General features: G+C 48.3%; 1 long non-coding RNA gene across 1 annotated transcript; it reads left to right on the plus strand.

Moving 5' to 3' along the window:
* The first annotated feature begins 14 nt into the window (after window positions 1-14).
* On the plus strand, window positions 15-8,620 carry LOC136304807 (uncharacterized). Its single transcript, XR_010724822.1, has 5 exons — window positions 15-158; window positions 583-688; window positions 1,221-1,364; window positions 1,999-2,108; window positions 8,497-8,620. It is a non-coding gene; the product is annotated as an uncharacterized lncRNA (long non-coding RNA).
* Window positions 8,621-19,617: the final 10,997 nt, after the last annotated feature.

A 19,617-nucleotide genomic window follows, 5' to 3' on the forward strand; every position in this document is an offset into this window, starting at 1 on the left:
CACACGCCCCTTCCTGCAGCCCTCCAGCCCCGGAGAAATGGAGGAAAACACAAAATCATTCTGGCAGAACCGTCGGCGGAGCTGCCCCGAGCCGTCCCCGTCCTGTAGCCAGCAGCAGGAGGCAGCTGCTCTCTGCTGCAAAGCTGAGCGAGGCCGAGGTAAGCAGAGGGGTTGTGGGGGGGACGCTCCGGTTGTCCGGGCAGGGCTTCCCGGGGACAGTTTCAGCTTCCCGCAGCTCTGGCTGAGGGCTGCAGGGAGTCCGGGCTGAGCCAGCTGGGAGCGGGGTCTGCTGTTCACATCCCCCCGGGAGCTGCCGCTGCCCGAAGAGGGCTCGCTAGAGCCTCGTGTCCTCTGTGTGTGCAAGTTTTTGATCGGCTTTGTAGCAAATGTGGTGTTTCAGGCTGGGTGCGCTGGGTTCCCTGGGTGGGAAATACCTTGAAGTAGCCAGGCTGAGCAGTTGCTGAGAATTCCAAGCCTGGGATTCTTGAAACAATGTTTGAATAGCTTATCATTGACCTGAGGCAGTGAGTCAAGTCCGTTTGTTGGAGTGGCAGAAATGATGCCACCTTCTTCTCTTCACAGAGGAGCACATGTACATAAAGGTAAACAGATTTCTTCTGTCACATCAGTACTCGGACCTGAGGAAAGTACCAGTTTTTTCCAGCTTTTCTACAGTTTTGATTCTGAGGTAAGTGTACCGTTTTAGGTATCCAGTAATTCTTCAGAAATTTATGGAAAAAGGCCATAAAAATACATTGAAATCTCATTCTCCCCTCGGTGGTTATTTAGAAGCATCTTTCTTTTGTTTCATATTGGAATTTAAACTGCTATTCCTGTGGTGGCTTTGTTGTTTTCTTCATACTAACACACAGTGAGTTGTGCTGTGTATGCTCTGTGAGCGCAATAAACAGCATATTCTGCCCCAGCTAGCTTCCATTCATCTCTGAGTTTAGATTAGTAATGTTGAGTTCCACTGAAGTGTTTTAGGAAGAGCAACTTCCCAATTTCCACTCCTTCCAAATTTAATCCCTAACATCCATCAGGAACAATCAGTCTGCAGCCCAAACATGCAGTGGAAATGGAATTGTAGAAGTTCAGAACAAGCTGTGGTAAGCCCTGAGCTGGCACTGGCAGGGAACCAGGTTTTATGCTCTTAGGGGCAGTTATTTTTTGGAAATGCCTAAATGTCTGATGGTGGTATTTTTCTTTGCGGCTTCCAGTACAAAGCACAGCGTGAGCAGATCCTTGGATGTCTTGGGGAAGGGCTGCGTGACAAACATTGCGGTGAGCTTCATGACTGCCAGAGGATTTTCCAGGTCATTCTCTGCTTTTTCAACAGTCCTTTGTGTGATGAGGGCTCCCAGGTAAGAATTTAAAAGGAAAGCACCGAAACACCCCAAAGCACAGAAGTTTGCATGGCTTTGAGATCTCAAGCACAAAGTAAAAAGGAGCAGCTGACTCTGCCTCCGTCTTCTTGAAAACCTGTTCCTTGTTGATTTTCTGGATGTGTGGAGGGGGAAAAAAATTGCTTATGTCTAAACTATGCAATATATCTAAGACATATTGCTTATGTCTAAACCAGTAAAACCCTTATCAACTGGAACAGGTTGCTGCCATCACAGAGCCTCACGTGGGCACCGTGCCTTTGTGCCTACAGTCAGGGCCTTTTCTTTTTTGGGGCTCTCCATTCCCCAGGCAGCACATTTGTTACCTGAACTGCGCTTCAGCAGGAGGGAAACTCATGTGCCAGTAGCTCTCAGGTTTGGGAGCATCCACCCTGAGTATTTCAGGTATCAAAATCTTGGACAAAAGGACAAAATCCTCTCGCTACCTGGAGACTTCTTGTAAGAGTAGCTTTGAACAGAGAATGTCTTTCCTTCCCTGGAGTTGCTGAGAGCAGGTGGTGTTCATTTCACCTTGAAGTTGATCCAGTTGCTAATTCCAAGTTAGATAATTAGATCTTGATGGTAAAAGAACAAGTTATATTTTCTGTTTCAGAGTTGTATGCTGGAGATATTCCAAAGTGCTGCCCATGCCAGCAGAGCTGCCTATGAGCTGATCCAGGATCACAGCCACCTCACATGGGTCCTGCACAGCTTAGAGAAAAGGTAAGCAGAGAAATACAGGAGAAGTGGGAACAATTTGGCTGTCCACGGTAGAGTAATTGCATGACTGAGTATGAAAAGTGACAGGCAGGGAGCCAGACGCACCAAGGGCTGGACTGGCACAACTTGCTGAACTCTGAAGTGTCCCTTGTGGTTTTGAAAACAGAATCAAGATGCTTTCAGGTTGTGGTAGGAGGGATGATGGTGGAGGGGCTTCATGAATTGAAAACCACTTCCTTGAAAAACTGAGAAAGCAAAATGGCACTTTGGAATTTAAAAGGTAAAGACACTAATACGAACACCCTCAATTCACATCCTGTCACAGGACCTGCTGCACAGGAAGTGGCACAGTAATGGCTTTGAGCTGTCTAGAACATTCCTCCTCCCCTTGCCTCTCCCTCACATACATTTACATCCACCAAAAATCTCTTCTGCACAGAGCGCCCTGACAGTTTCAGGCAAGTGCACTAGGATATGGTCGCCTGTAGGTGATGGACCAGCTGCTGGTGAGGATCTGCCTTCCAAACGTGGTTTTCTCTTTTGTTTTGTTGTTGTTTGGTTAGTTTTGGGGTTTTTTTCAGGTTTCTGGAAAACAAAGTGATAAATAAAATGATTTCCTTACTCCATACTCTGGGGCTAACAAATTTAGATGAGAGAAAACAAGAATCAATCCCAGGTGAAGAGGAAATTTCTTCCTATTCAGCTTGTAAATGAATTTCTGTATGTTTTGGCCACATTAATCAAACGTATTTGATAAGTACTTTGTTTTAGTCAGTTTGCATTTCATCCTCTGTTTAGTTTGAATTCTATTAAGGCCAGGAGGATTTCTTTATCTCTGGTAGATGAATGGCTTTTTTCACCCTCAATTTGTGTCTTGAGTAGTGAATTTGGGTGTTATTTCTTTGAAAGGAGGATTTAGCTATTTGAATCCATGGGGAATAAAGTAAGCCTTCGGGAGCTTCTCTCACCTCCAGGCCGGGGGATCCAGTTTGGAATAGAGTTCCAGCCTGGAGTGTTGGGTTAACCGGAGCCGCAGGAGAAGAGCCTCATGCTATCATGGTCAGCAAATCTCGTTTATTTCAGGTAGCATACACACATTTATATCTTCTATAATCAGCTCATACATATTGCAAAAGTTAAGCTCAGGATTGGTGCTCAGACTAAAAGTCAGCTACGCCTCTTTCTACATTTCTTTGTGGTTACATAGTTTGAGTAAGTTTTAGTTTTACCGTGCTTCTCCCTCATATCTTTCAGCTACAAGGTCTTGTTATCGTATAGCAGCTGTGCTCAAGGACATACGAAGCTTACTGCCTTGCTGGTTTTCATGAGAGTGCCTGTGTGCTCAGCAAAGCTCTCTCATGTCTGCGTGACCTTTTGCAGCTAGCCAGTTATCAATCACACTCTCCACACTTCCCCCGTTTTCTTTTACTGCTATCATTGTTATCTTAAAATTATCAAACATTGACAATACCATACGCTGCAAACATTGCAACACACAAGGCAAAACTAAAAGCAAAACAACAATTACAAGCAAAATCACAAGCACTACTTGTATCAAATGTTTTAACCAGCCTGTAATGTGCGCTGAAGTTGCATGAAAAGTTCACTCAGTCGGGGGTTGTTAACTTCTTTGAGACTTGCGTTATAATTCTGGAGACAACTCCCACTACATAAAGTGAGTCAGAAACTACATTAACAGGTTCTCGGAAGGTTTGAAAAGCCCATATAACTGCCAATAGTTCTAACGTCTGGAGATTGTCCTGTGGGCTTGCTGGAATCACATGATGATGCCACTGGCCTGCCTTGTTCCAAGTAGCTGCTGCTTGGCGGGAGCGCTTTCCTGCATCAGTAAAAGCTGTAATTGCGTGTGGAATAGGTTGGTCTTCTCTCAAAGGTTTAGTAATTAATTGCCATTCTCCTAGCCAGTGCAATAATTTCGGTTTAAGAGGGCCTGTTGTAACAAAACTCGGTGCTTGTAGTAATGCCTCTGCCAATTCTGCGGAGTTGAGCAGAAACCAGTCCAGAGACACTTTTTCCATAGGTAGATGTATCACACTAGGTTCCTTGCCACTTAGCTCTATTGTGCGTAATCGGCCTTTCATAATTAACAAGGCAAGTTTTTCAATTTTTTGTGTAATTGTTTTTCTTTGCTGTAAGGGAGGGCTAATCCATTCCAGGACCCCCAAGTCCTCCATATTTCCTGGCCTCTCCCCCGTTTTCTTTTTCTGCGTAATAGCTCCTAGAAGGTGATCTTTGTTATTCCAAATAGTCAGTGAAACAGAAAGGGATGGATCGTACCTGGTGACAAAGCCATTGGCAACACACCACAAAATACTTTGAAGGGCACTGATTTGGTCTGCAGAAAGTATAACCGGAGCACAGGGGTCCGTGCCTTTTAAGAGGGGGCGCAACGCTTCTAGAAGGGTGTTAGGAATGCCAACTACAGGCTTAAGCCATTGGAGGTCTCCCAATAGTTTTTGTGCTTCATGCAAAGTGGACGGTGGAGCCTGGATGGTAAGTTTTTGCGGGCGTATTTGTCTCTGTGTAATTGTCCATCCCAAATACTTCCATGGTGCATGGGTTTGAATTTTTTCATCAGAAACCATAAGGCCATAATTTCTCAACATGGCAATGATGGATTGTACCTGTATGACTGTAAAAGGCGAGCTTCGGGCAAACAAAATATCATCCATGTAATGGTAAATAATTGTTTTAGGCATCGCTTGTCTAACAGGTTGCAGAGCTGTGTCAACATATAGCTGACACAAGGTAGGCGAGTTGCGCATTTCTTGTGGCAAAACTGTCCATTCAAAGCGCTTATCAGGTTCACCCCTATTAAGGGAAGGCAAGGTAAATGCAAACCTCTTAGTATCCGTTGGATGTAGGGGTATCGTAAAAAAGCAATCCTTCAAATCTATAACAAGAATAGGCCAATCCTGTGGTAGCATAGCTGGATTAGGGAGCCCTGGTTGTAGAGCTCCCATTGGCTCCATCTGCTGATTGACTGCTCGCAAGTCCTGTAGCAGACGATAACTTCCTGATTTTTTCTTTATAACAAAAATAGGCGTATTCCATGGGCTAGTTGATGGGCGAAGGTGTTTAAGCTGTAGTTGTTCCGCAACTAAGCGGTGTGCCTGCTCAAGATTTTCCCTTTTTAACGGCCACTGCTTAACTACCACGGGGTCATCAGAGGTCCAGGTCAATGGTAGAGGGAATGTCCAAGCAATGGCCATCACAATAAAGGGCGATCGGTAAGTACGTATCCCAATTGTGTCAGAACATCCCTTCCCAGGATGCAATCGACCTCCGATGGCAGGGGTGTCAGCGAAAACACTGCTTTAGCTTGTTTGCCGTCGATCTCTACAGCAAGAATGGGGGATCGTTGTGCAAGCTTAATGCTACCAATGCCAGAAACTGTGGTATTAGCTGGTAAAAGCGGCCATGTCTTTGGGTATTTGGCCGTATCAATAATACATGTATCCGCCCCTGTGTCCAACAATGCCTTATGCAAAATGATCGTTTGTCCTTGGTAACATAAACAGCAAATCCTTTTGGGTCTTGTAGATAAGTCTATGACAGGAAGAGTGATACCTCCTGAGGAGCCAAGGCATTTTTTTCCGCGCGGCTCATCAGATCGTGGTGGTATGCTCATAGTTAATTGCGGTAGAGGTATGAACTGGGTGATCCGTTGGCCTTTTGGAATGTTCACCGGTGGGAAAAGTGTATGAGCTATAACAAAAATCTCTCCTTCAGCATCAGCGTCGATAACTCCAGGTTCTACCATTAGGCCCAAAACAGACCCAGACGATCGACCTAAAATGAGTCCTCCTGTGGGTTGTCCATTAATGAGAATAGGTCCAAAAATTCCGGTAGAAATCACATGTGGACTGCTGTTATATAGGGTAACTTTTACTGCTGCTGCTAGGTCCAATCCGAGGCTGCCGGAGGTTGCTGGCAAGAGTTGCCCATCGATGGTGTGGCTGGAACTATTTGTGTCCCGGCGCGGCCCAGTTTCGCGCTGGTCTTGGAGTTTCCCGATCCAGATCGGCAAGCGGTGCTGTTGTGGGTATTGGATCGGCACTTGCCGCACCATACGCCCGTGGCGCCACATTCGCGGCGGATGTGTCCCGGCTTTCCGCAGCGGAAACACTTCATCCTCCCACCGGTATTGGGGCTTTGACGCACTGTCGCCGCTTGGAGGGGTGCGAGGGCAGCTAAAACCTGAGTCTGAGCTGATACTGCTTGTTCTCTAAAAGCCTGAGCCTGCTGTTGTAACCCCTCACCTATCTTTTGCAGCGCTTCTACCACAAATACCTGAGTGCCGGAAGGCATGGCTGCCGCTTTATCTAACAAATCTTGAACATTCCAATTCCCAGGGGCTGAAGCTATGAGGGAACGAGTGTTAGCATTCCCATTCTGCAAGATACATTGTTTAACTAGGGCATCTTGCATGTGCTCAGCAATGCCTGCTTTACTTAAAGCATCAATGATCTTGTCCACAAAGGGGCCAAGAGGCTCCTCCCTCCCCTGTTTTATCCCCATATAAAGAGGAACACCTCCTGGAGCTCTAATTTTCTCCATAGCTCTTTTAGCTACTGCCATGGCCTCTCTCAATTTATCAGGACCTAGGGTAGCTTGAGCCTCTACTCTATGAAGCGGTCCTTGACCCATAAGCTCGTCAATGGTAATGCCGAGTAAGGGGTCTCCTTGGGGTCGAGGGAGTGCGGCACTTGCAGCCGCCTCTTCCCTCCATCGGGCTTCAAACAGTAACCTTTGATGTGGGGTATAAATTAAACGAGAAAGACCTCTAACATCTGCGGGCAACAGGAGATTCATATTAAAAAGGAATTCTAACATTTGTTTAGCGGGTTCGCTTGTGACCCCATAGCTCGCTACGGTAGATCGTAGTTGTGACAAAAGTTTCCAGTCTAAATTAGTAACCTCCGCCCGTTGCCCTCCCTGTGGGTTGTTGTGAAAGATAACTGGGAGGGCGAGGGGGGACGACATCTGCTCCTGAGCTGCCGCGGCCAGATCCGTATCTCCCTCCCGCCAGCCCTGATTTGCCAGTGCCGCCCATACCTCCCGTCTTTCTCGTGCCATAGCCTCCGCGAGGTCCGATAAGGCTCCGGGGAACGGCTCCGTGGCAACAGGACAGGGAGGGGCATTCCTAGCCTCTGCATTCATGGGGGTAGGGGGTGAAGGCATTAGTGGAGCAGAGGGCTGTGGCGAGGGCTGAACGGTGGGTGTACTGGCCGGCTCTACAGAGTCAGATGACGGGAGGTCAACGGTTGCAAAGACCGGAGGGTTTGGAGCGGAAGGGTCATCCCCATAAGCCCTATTCCTAGTGTGCATTTCACGAGCATTATCGACAGCTTTCTTCTCCGCCTGACACATAAGCAATTCATTATGCACAGTTCTCCACAACTTGCTCATCTTTTTTGCTGGCTTATCATCATCTAGCACTAATTCCCAAAGCTTATCCCCATACCTGCGCCATTCGGCTAATTCATGAACAGTATGGGGGTTAGCAAAAGAGCCATAAGAGGTAGCATGGCTCAAAAGAGGGGGGAGCTCCTTATCTAAGTCAAGCCCCTTAAATCCCCGCTTTCTAAGAAAAGCAGTAAAGAGATCATACGCTGCTTGCCTTTCCATACTCACCGGTACCGTTGCAAACCCCCAGGCGTCGGCAGCGCGTAGCGGCAGGGCGCACCGATGTGACCACCCCGGGCGTAAATCCGCCGTCCAAAGGGACCCGACCCCAATGCAGCTCTAGAGAGGGTAGGGGAGAAGCCTGTTCGGGCGCCAGATGTTGGGTTAACCGGAGCCGCAGGAGAAGAGCCTCATGCTATCATGGTCAGCAAATCTCGTTTATTTCAGGTAGCATACACACATTTATATCTTCTATAATCAGCTCATACATATTGCAAAAGTTAAGCTCAGGATTGGTGCTCAGACTAAAAGTCAGCTACGCCTCTTTCTACATTTCTTTGTGGTTACATAGTTTGAGTAAGTTTTAGTTTTACCGTGCTTCTCCCTCATATCTTTCAGCTACAAGGTCTTGTTATCGTATAGCAGCTGTGCTCAAGGACATACGAAGCTTACTGCCTTGCTGGTTTTCATGAGAGTGCCTGTGTGCTCAGCAAAGCTCTCTCATGTCTGCGTGACCTTTTGCAGCTAGCCAGTTATCAATCACACTCTCCACACTGGAGTCCCTGGGAGCTCCCGGAGCCCATTGGAACAGCGCAGACTCCATCTGGCTGCTTAACGAGGCTGGTGCCTACCATGGTAAAAACTGAATCAACACAGGAGAGCACCTTACTTGCACAAGTTTGTATCAGGAAAATCCTTTGGAGTATCTGATGTTTGTTTTGGTGGGGTTTTCTTCTTACAGAAAATACTAAAGACAAGAACAAATCTCAAGCCTCATCTCATCAGAAAAATCATCACTCTCAGAAAAAAAACGAGGAAGAAGGTGACACTGCTGCAGACGTGGAAGTGTCTGAGCTGAAGAAATGCAGCCCATTGGGCCCCTGTTTTCCCAGCACCACCCTCCACACAGGGAGGGGAGACCCTCAGAGCTGGTGAACCTGGGGGCGAGGCAGTGGCCGTCACCTGTGCGTCCACTCACGTGGTCACCGAGGGGCTGCTGAGGTCCCTGGCCAGGCAGAGCCTCCTCAGGGAGCAGGACGTGTCCCCAGCCCTGAGGTGGCTGCGGAACCACGTCCCACCATGCCTGCCGGCTGCGCACGTGATGCTCAGGGATGAGACACTGAGGAACGACCTCTTCAGGCTTTACACCCGGCTCAGCCAGGCCAGCAGCGCCTCAGCTGGGCTCTCCAGGGAGCTCGGAGTGCTCAGTTCCATCATGTTGCAGCTACTGGAGGAGCAGGCCCTGTCCAGCACCTTCCACAAGCCTGTGAAATCCCTGTGCCTGTCACCAGCGACGGAAGAGGATGCGGACCAGACAGGTGCCTTGTCTTGTTCTTATCACTCGTTACGAGGCAGTGGTGGGAGGAACTAGGAAATTCCATGGCTTTTTAAATCCAGTTTTAAACCAGTTTACCCATATCCACCCAGGATCATGGCTTCCCACAGCAGAAGCAGTGTCTTTCTTGGGATGGGGGCAGGGGTGGGTAGCACGGAGCATGGTTACTCTATGAGGTTTTCTGACACTACAACACTCACACTCCTTCTAAGAAACTTCCCTTTCAAGGACTAAACTGGAACAAAAGGTATAAAAGAAATGTAATTCCAAGAGGGAAAACAGTCTGCAAAAAACAGGTCCGTGTGGGCATGGATGCTGATTCCTGTTGCTGGTCAATGATAGCAGCTGACGGGTCAGATTTCAAACTATTTTATTTAACAGGAAACTGGTTTGTTCCCACTTGTGAGCACGATCATTGGCTTGGCATGGGCAAAGCCACTCCAGATTTTCCATCTAGGAAAACTAGTTAGGGAACTATTTTAAAATGTAGTCCTGGAGGTAAACAGCTTGGCCGTTTTTTATTACTGTGTGGAAAGAGAAGAATATCTGTTCTGATTTTTCTCTCATCTTTCTTCCACAGCTGTTTTTGTATTCCTGACTTCCGTTTACAACGGAGACACGTGGCTTGGAGCCCAGGAGCCGGATATGTTACTTACTCATGTCAGATGGGTCTGCACTCGTGCAGGTTATGAATTACAGGATGACTCGGAAACTCAGAAACAAGGAAAAGAAGCTATTATGTCTCTCTGCAAAAAAAATTTGGCTACATCAGGGCATTAATTCAGGGAACTAACACTTCATCTTTAACGTTCTCTGCTCTGCCATCATCACTGTGTGCCATGGAAGCCTCCTGAGCTGCTCTCATACAGACCTGACTTGTTTGGTAAAAAAACCTCAGTATTTTATTACTGTGTGCAAACTTAGGGGAAAGATTTTATTCAGTATCTCTCAGTGGAACATTAAAGCTTCAATTTCTCTTTTCTTGAACAGTCTGAGACAGAATATTACTTATATCATTTTTATTACTGACATTTTTAACTTTTTGTAGAACCAGAGAGACTGTTTGTGGACGTGTGTGTTATTAATATCCATCTTCTCTCCAATATAAGATGGGGAAAAAAAGGCTGCAGAGCTTCCCACAATGGGCTGTAAGTGCAAATGACAAGGAGCCAGAGGTTTAGTCATGACAATTTACTATTTCGAAGAATCTGGCTGATTTCATGATACCAAAACCAGTATGAATAAAAGACTGAACTCGGGAATCATGATGGTCTTCTTGGGTTTAAAAAAACTTTATTGGCTTGGAAAGACATTGATATCAGACCTGGGTTTTTTTATTACCCTTTTTTTTTAATTAAAAAAAGCCCTCATCCATCACTGCTGCTGTGATGTGCAACAAAAGCCCATCTTCCCTCCACTTGGAACAGGTGAGAGATGGAACTAAACCCCAAAGGATTTTCTGCTTATTGAGTATACGTGCAAAATCTGATAAGCTGTTCTCGAATGTGGCCATGAGGGTAGTTGAACATGCCACCCCACATCTGCAAATATGCAGTGCCAGAACAAGCACCTGTGAAAGGTAAACCAGGATTTATTCAATTGACTCATGACTGCGTCCTGTCCCGGGTCCTTTGCACAAATACTGTACAGGGGAAAACCAGAACTGCAAGTTCCTTGTGATATGCATTGAATTTCCAGGGAAGGGGTAAATAAAAATGAGATGCAAATAAGGGAATTGCTTCTACATTTAAATATTCTTGTCCTAAAGGAGCCATTGGCTCTGTACCAAGACTTGAGTTTAAATTTTCATTTCTTTAAAAACCCCCAAGCCCTTTAAAAGCTACAGTTTGTGTCATGTAGAATTACTAGCAGCTGACATGAGGAAATCTGTGAGCCGAATCTAGCTGAGCTTAGCTAAGTTTAACCAAATCTAGCCAAGTTCAGCCGAACCGAGCCAAGTTTAAGTGAACTGGGCAGCGTGCAGCCGAACTGAGCTGAGCGGCACCGAGCTCAGCCGAGCCCAGCTGCCTGCTCTCATGCCCATTAATTAGCGCGAGTGCAGTCACTGCATGGTGAGGTGCTGCTGGACCCTGTGCCCCTGTTCGTGTCCGTGCGCCGGCTTGCGGGACTCGGCAGCCGGAAAACACCGAGCTCTGCGTGTTTAACGTGAGGCAGCTCCGCTTCCCCGTGCGGCGCCTCGGCCCGGCCCACGCCACCCCCAGGCAGCCGAGCCGAGATTGGCCGAATGCAGCAAGCGGCACCGAGTTCAGCCGACCGAGCCGAGCCACGCCGAACACATAGAGCGGCACCGAGTGCAGCCGAACCGAGCCAAGCTCCGCAGAATGCAGCATCCCGGACAGGGCGGGGTCCGGGCCGGGCTTGGGACAGGGCCGGGGCTCTGTGAGGCACACCCTGGAGGCGGCCGGGGGCAGGGCAGGGGGGTACCAGGGACGCAGCTTCAGGGGCGGGTCTCGGGCTCGGATCAGGTGCACGGGGCCGGGACGAAGTGATTTAATCTATGGAAATCGCTTTGCCAGCCCTTTGCTCACTCTGAGCTCGTTGGAGACAGGAGCCCACTGTCCGGGCTCACAGCCTGGGACAGGACGGGATTCGGCTTCCCCTCCTGTCCCCCCCCTCTACCCCTCATTCCTCTTCCCCGTATTCCCCTCCTTTCTCTCCCTTTTCCCCCTTTCCCTCTCCTCCCCAAAGCCTTTCCCTCCCATTCTGGCCTGCCCTCCTGTCCCCCCTTCTAACCTTCCTTTCTTCTCCCTGTATTCCTGTTCTTTGTCCCCAAAGCACTCCCCTCCTCTCCCCCCCAAACCTGACCCCCCCACTTCTTCCTCTCCTGTCCCTACCCCGCTACCCACTTCTATTCCCCCTCTCCCCCATCCACCCGCCTTCTTCCCCCCCACCCTTCTTTTCCCTTCCCCTCCTGCTTCCCAACACACCCTGACAACACCCCCGCTCAACCCTTCTCATCCCTGCTAGCCCTCCTCTCTTCCCGTCATCCCCTTTCTTGCTTCCTCCCGCATCCGTGGGTCTCGGGGCACGGGAGACTAAAGCCCAGAGGGCTGGAGCCTGGCACCCCCCGCCCTCGCTGGAGCCCCCACACGGGGCCGGCCTGCTCTGCGGCTGTCCCCCCATGCAGTTAAAAACACGGCCTGACACACCCGGGGATCTGACTTTCCCCACATCACACTGGGGTGCCCCTGGGGGAGTTGGGGCAGGGGTTAGGGGGGCCCCTTCCTTAGAGAAGGGGGGTCCCGCGGTGGGGGGGCTGAGTGTTAGGGAGGGCCCCTCCTTAGGAGGGGGTCCTGGGCTAGGGGGTTAGGAAGGGCTCCCTCCGGAGGAGGGGGTCCCTGGGTGAGCCCCCTTGGGGGGAGGGGGGTGGGACAGAGGGATGACTTTTTATCCCCTTCAGTCCCAGCCCCTTCCCCTGGGCCCTCTCCTCTGATCGGGGTTCGCCCCGGCCTCCTCCTCAGGACCCCCTTATCCGGTCCGGGGGTGGGAGCAGGGGAAAGCAGAAGGGATCATGTCACTTCTGCAGTGTGAACAGACAAAGTGTCAGCCAAACAACTGAACCCTCCCATCCTGTTCCACCTACCACCCCTCCAAAAATTGTAAATAAAGGGTAATGATTGCTGGGGAATTTCCTTAGGAATTATGAACCTCACACATATGGAATTTTGGAACTGGAATCCCAGTCTCAGCCTTGGGCACCTGCAGGAAAAGTGGGGGGTCCTTATCTATAGCAAGGAAAGCCCAGTGCCCCAGTGTGTGAGGTGCAGACATTGAAGTGTCCAGGGGATGACTGGCAAACCGCTTCTGCCCCTGCCCTCACACTCTGAGTGGCAGAAACCCCAGGTGCGAGCTGTGAGGGTGATGAGGGGGCAGCTCCTGCCGAGGGCTTCTTGCGAGGGGGTCTCCCTCAGTTTACTTTGGCATGGAGCTGCTGGAGGAGAGGGGCTTAGGGTTGGCTACTGGGGGTGTCTCATGGAATGATGGTGGGATTATTGGCTCTGGATGCACTTGGATGTGGGGCATTGCTTAAAGGAGGTGCAAGGGACAAATATTTGTGCCAGGCAACAGCAGTAGGTGAGCCAGTGTAGGTTGGGGGGGGGGTGTCTCCTTTCCCTTTTCAATTTTATCTTGCCAGCCCCCTCCCTGGTGCCCCTAGAAAAAAACATGGGGGTTGTGAGGAAAAAAGAGGTTTAAATTGGGATGAATCCCCCTCCACTTGGGATTTTATTAAATAGTGGTATTTATATGTGGTTTTTATTCAATATTGCATTCTTTGGTGATATATAGTGTTTTGTTGGGAGCTTTTTTGGTATTAATTTTTATGTGTAATTTGGTTTTTGAGTGAAGATAACTTTGTAGATGGGTCTGTTTATATTTGAGGTAGAATTAATTTAAGTAGCTTTTTAACAGACTTCTGTTATGTGTTATTGGGGTTTTGTATATTGTATGTAGGGGTTGAGATTGGGTAGGGTGTTGGGGATTAGGTTGGTTCCTTCTTTCTCTAAAGAATTTTTTCCCCACAAGTTACCAAGGAGACCAAGTGTTGGATACTTGAGAGTACTTAACCGAAACAAAGAGGTGGACAAAGGTGGAAGGGGGAGACAACGCAGGTAAAAGACAAAGCTTGAGGCAACTGTGGGCTTTTCTTTTTCCGGCCTTCGGGGAGACGCGTGTCTGCCGCTCCTTGAGGATCTCAGCGGCCACAAGGCACGCCGAGCGGAGAACGGCTGTTTCTGGCTGGAGGAGTTTAACTGTGGCCAAAAAAAATCCAGTCCTGGAAAATCTACTATCACCAGTTCGGCCTGAATCCTGAGTTTTCCCGGCCACCCGCGGGGAGCTGGTCCAGGCCCTGCCTCTCCTTCGGTTTTCTTCGGCGCTGCTTGTCTTGCTACGGCGTGACCCTGCACCCCCTGCGCTGCCGGGACATCCTGCCCCTGCCTGCCGGGACACTCTGCCATCCCAGCTACCAGCCCGGGACTTTTCCACTGTTTCAGCTTGGTGCTCTAAAGATCCTGCAGAGACACCGAAACCAAACTGCCCTGGGTCTTGTGAAACAAAGCCCTCAAAGTTCTTAGTACTGTTGTCGTTTGTCATTAATGCTGTAGTTGTTTGGTGGGGGGGGGGGAAGTGTTTTTTTTTTTTTGTGTTTGTTTGCTTTGTATTACATACTAGTAAAGAACTGCTATTCCTATTTCCCAAATCTTTGCCAAAGAGCCTCTGATTGTAATTTTACCTAGCAGATACTTGTCTTCCCAAACCAAGACAGATTTTGGCGCCCAACGTGCGGCTTGAGGGCACTGAGAAAAGAAAAGGGAAGAGAAATAACAGTTCTTAACTAACCTAGTTCTTTCTTTTGTGTGCGTTAAATATAAAAACCTCATTAGGCTGCATCATGTGGTCTAACTTAGCCTGGTTTGGGTGGCATGTGGTTGTGGCTGTATTCCTTCCATTTAGAGGCCCTTATCTAAACATGAGCCCTATAACTAAGGCTACTGTGACTGTCATCCAGTTTATTTTATGGCTTAATAAGGTGAAAAACTCATGGATTTTTAATTTCCTCTGGAAGGCAGGCACATGGATTCAGGGCTATTGTACACTAACTGTGTGTTTTTGGAGTTACTTTAACAATAGTACCCACTGTAAAGAAATGACACCGGGGGAGGTTTTTTTTTCCCAACCCTTTACCCATCTCTTTAGGTCTGCCCCACCAGTTTTTGAAAGGTTTAAATCCTCTCTGAATGCTAATGATATCATACAATGGCTGGTGCTGCTAATATGCATATTCTATTTAGCATTCAGAGATAAGGGAAGATTGACCTAGATAACCACCCTGATACCTACCCCACAGAATAGGGATAATACCCCAGAGCCTGACTCTGCCCCACAGCCTGCCTCAGAAAGGACCCACCCGGATTGGGTTGAGGTTCTGGTAAAAGAAATGCATGAGATGGGCCAGATACTGAAGGAGTACATTTCCCCAGCTCATGAAAAACCCTCCCCCTGCCCCGAGAAGGCAGAGACTGATGGTGCAGCAGTGGAACCCACAGACGTCACAACTGTCCAAGTTCCAGCTGAACCACAAGAGCAGCCACAGCCAGCAGCAGTCGCCCCTGTGGAAACAAGGAAGTGTAAAGTGAAATCGTCAAATCCTGGTATTAAAGATAAAAAAGGAGGGTCCTCACAGTCCACAGAAGAGCCACAGGCTGAGATCATCACTGAGTCCCTAACATATGAAAGTCTACGTAATCTGCAAAAAGATATTGCACGACGAGGACATGAGGCTTATACAGCCTGGCTACTTCGGGTCTACGACCTTATGGGTACAAGTGTGCAACTGGATAGTGCTGAAGCAAAAAATTTGAGACCCTTGACCCAGGACTCAAGTATAAATCAAGTATTTGTAAGAGAGCAAAGGCCCCTTCCCCTTTGGGAACGACTTCTAATAAGTGTGAGAAAGAAATTTGTCCACAGAGACAGAATGCAAGAGCACAACAATAGAATGCGATGGAAGACCCTTGAGGAAAGAATCCAACAGTTGAGAGAAGTGGCAGTATTGGAAGTACTTTTTGGAAGGACCAGACAGCATGATAATGACCCCGACAAAGTTAAATGCACAGGGCACATGTTATGGAATCTGGCAACTCATAGACCATCTCAATACGCCACATTCATCGCAACAATTAATGCCGAAGATAACCAAGAGACAGTGGGTTCTGTTGCCAACAAGCTCAGAAATTATGAAAGTATGATCAGTGGCCCAATGCAAGCTCATGTCTCTGCGGTGGTGAAAGAACTCAAAGAGGAGATGAGAGAAATGAGAGAGGAGATAAGAAGGAACAGTTCCCATGTAGCACCGGTGCGAGTCACAGGCCCCAGAATCAGAGTCCAACATCCCCCAGCGAGAGAGAGAGAGTACACCCCTCGAGCTGACCTGTGGTTTTATCTGCGGAACCATGAGGAAGACATGAGAGCGTCGCATGGGAAACCTACTTCTGTCCTGGCAGCATGAGTACGTGAGCTCAAGGAGAGAAACACTAACAGAAAGAGTTCCACTAGAATGAAGGTAGCCTCAGCCTCCTATGAGCAAGCTGCCAGGTATTACGAAGGTGGGAATGCTGTGTCAGATTCCCTCGAAAAAACCTCTACCATGTATGTCCAAGAAAAGAATAATAACCAGTGCTAGAGGGGCCCTGCCTCTAGCCAGGAAAAGGCACGGAAAAATCAAGTTTTTTGGACTGTGTAGATTCGATGGCCTGGCACATCAGAGCCACAAAAATATGAAGCTTTGATAGATACTGGGTCGCAGTGTACTCTAATGCCATCGGGACATGTGGAGGCAGAACCAATTTCCATTGCCGGGGTGACAAAGGAATCACAGGAATTGACTCTAGTTGAAGCCGAAGTGAGCCTGACCGAGAAGGAGTAGCAAAAACTTCCGATTGTGACCGGCCCAGAGGCTCCATGTATTCTAGGCATAGACTTCCTCAAGAATAAATATTATAAAGACCCTAAAGGACTCAGATGAGCTTTTGGAATAGCTGCTGTAGAGACAGACAACATTAAGCAGTTGAACACCTTGCCGAAACTATCAGAGAACCCATCTGAAGTAAGACTCCTGAAGGTAGAAGAACAACAAGTACCTGTTGCCACCTCGACAGTGCACCGTCGGCAGTATCAGACAAATCAAGACGCCGTAATCCCCATCCACAAGATGATCCGTGAGCTAGAGAGCCAAGGGGTGGTCAGCAAAACCCACTCACCCTTCAACAGCCCCATCTGGCCTGTGCGCAAGTCTGATGAAAAATAGAGACTGACTGTGGACTATCGTGCATTGAATGAAGTAACTCCACCGCTGAGCGCTGCTGTGCCGGACATGCTAGAACTTCAGTACGAGCTGGAGTCCAAGGCAGCGAGGTGATATGCCACTATTGACATTGCAAATGCATTTTTCTCCATTCCTCTGGCTGCAGAATGCAGGCCTCAGTTTGCTTTCACCTGGAGGGGCGTGCAGTACACCTGGAACCGGCTGCCCCAGGGGTGAAAACACAGCCCCACCATCTGCCATAGGCTGATCCAGGCTGCACTGGAGAAGGGTGAGGCTCCAAAACATCTACAGTACATCGATGACATCATTGTGTAAAGAAAGACTGCAGCTGAAGTGTTCGAGAAAAGAGAAAAGATCATCCAAATTTTGCTGAAAGCCGAGTTTGCCATCAAGAAGAGCAAAGTCAAGAGACCTGCCAGAGAGATCCAGTTCCTGAGAGTAAAGTAGCGAGATAGACGGCAGCAGATCCCCACTGAGGTCATTGATAAGATCACAGCAATGTCTCCACCGACCAGCAAAAAGGAAACACAAGCTTTCCTAGGAGCCATAAGTTTTTGGAGAATGCACATTCCTGAGTACAGTCAAATCATGAGCCCTCTCTACCTAGTTACCCGCAAGAAGAACGATTTCCACTGAGGCCCAGAACAGCAACAAGCCTTTACCCAGATCAAGCAAGAAATTGCTCATGCAGTAGCCCTTAGCCCAGTCAGGACGGGACCAAATGTGAAGAATGTGCTTTATTCTGCAGCCGGGGACAATAGTTTGTCCTGAAGCCTTTGGCAGAAAATGCCAGGGGAGACCCGAGGCCGACCACTGGGATTCTGGAGTCAAAGTTACAAAGGATCTGAAGCCAACTACACTCCCACAGAGAAGGAGATCTTGGCCGCCTATAAAAGAGTTCAAGTCGCCTCAGAAGTGATTGGCACAGAAGCACAACTCCTCTTGGCACCCCAACTACCAGTGCTGGGGTGGATGTTTAAAGGAAAGGCTCCCTCCACGCACCATGCCACCGATGCCACATAGAGCAAATGGACTGCCCTCATCACACAGCGTGCCCGTATTGGAAACCCAAATCGCCCTGAGATTTTGGAAATAATTACAAACTAGCCAGAAAAAGAAAACTTCGATCTCACGAACAAAGAAGAGCAAGAACAAGTGACACGAGCTAAAGAAGCTCCTCCGTACAACCAACTGCCAGCAGAAGAAACACACTACGCTCTTTTCACTGACGGTTCCTGTCGCATCGTGAGAATGAACCGTAAGTAGAAAGCAGCCGTATGGAGCCCCACACGACAGGTTGCAGAAGCCACTGAAAGAGAAGGGGGATCAAGTCAGCTTGCTGAACTCAAAGCTGTTCAATTAGCCCTTGACATTGCTAAAAGAAAGAAGTGGCCAAAACTCTACCTCTACACTGATTCGTGGATGGTAGCCAATGCTCTGTGGGGCTGGCTGGAAAGGTGGAAAAAAGCCAACTGGCAGCGTAAAGAAAAACCAATCTGGGCTGCTGATGAATGAAAAGACGTTGCCACTCGTGTAGAGAAGCTGCCTGTGAAAGTCCGCCATGTAAATGCCCATGTTCCCAAGAATCGGGCTAATGAAGAACACCAAAACAACAAGCAGGTAGATCAGGCTGCCAAGATAGAAGTGTCAAAAATAGATTTAGATTGGCAACACACGAAAAAGTTGTTCCTAGCCCAATGGGCCCATGATGCCTCGGGTCATCAGGGCAGAAATGCCACCTAGAAGTAGGCCTGAGACCGAGGAGTGGATTTAACCATAGACAGTATTTCTCAAGTTATCCATGACTGTGAGACATGTGCTGCAATCAAGCAAGCCAAGCGAGTGAAGCCCTTATGGTATAGTGAGCAGTAGTCCAAATATAAATATGGAGAAGCCCGGCAAATTGACTACATCACCCTTCCCCAAACCCGCCAGGGCAAGCGTTATGTGCTAACCATAGTGGAAGCCACCACTGGATAGCTAGAGACCTACCCTGTGCCTCATGCTACTGCCCGGAACACCATCCTAGGCCTAGAAAAACAAGTCCTGTGGAGACATGGCACCCCTGAGAAAATCGAGTCGGACAATGAGACTCATTTCGAGAATAGTCTTATAAGCACCTGGGCTAAAGAACATGGCATTGAATAGGTGTACCATATTCCTTATCATGCACCAGCAGCCGGGAAAGTTGAACGGTGCAATGGCCTGCTTAAAACTACCTTGAAGGCACTGGGTGGGGGAACCTTCAAAAATTAAGATATTAATTTAGCAAAAGCCACCTGGTTGGTGAACACTCGAGGTTCCACCAACCGAGCAAGTCCTGCCCAATGTGAGCCCTTGCAAAAAACAGACGGAGATAAAGTTCCAGTAGTACACATGAGAAGTATGCTAAAAAAAACTGTTTGGATTAATCCTGCCTCCAGCAAAGACAATCCCATCCGTGGGGTTGTCTTCGCTCAGAGACCAGGCTGCACCTGCTAGGTAATGCAAAAGAATGGAGAGACCCGATGCATACCTCAAGGAGACCTTGTTTTAAGGTGAACTACCCATGACAATGTGGCTGTATCCATATTTGCATATATATATGTATTTTTAACAGTTAAAACTCAATGTAATATGTTGGTATAGGAAAAAAATTCGGGGTGGATAATGTTGGGGGTTAGGTTTGTTCCTTCTTTCTC

The sequence above is a fragment of the Chamaea fasciata genome, unplaced genomic scaffold, assembly GCF_029207755.1.
Source record: "Chamaea fasciata isolate MVZ Bird 193981 ecotype frontalis unplaced genomic scaffold, bChaFas1.0.hap1 SCAF_183, whole genome shotgun sequence".
Taxonomy (NCBI): domain Eukaryota; kingdom Metazoa; phylum Chordata; class Aves; order Passeriformes; family Sylviidae; genus Chamaea; species Chamaea fasciata.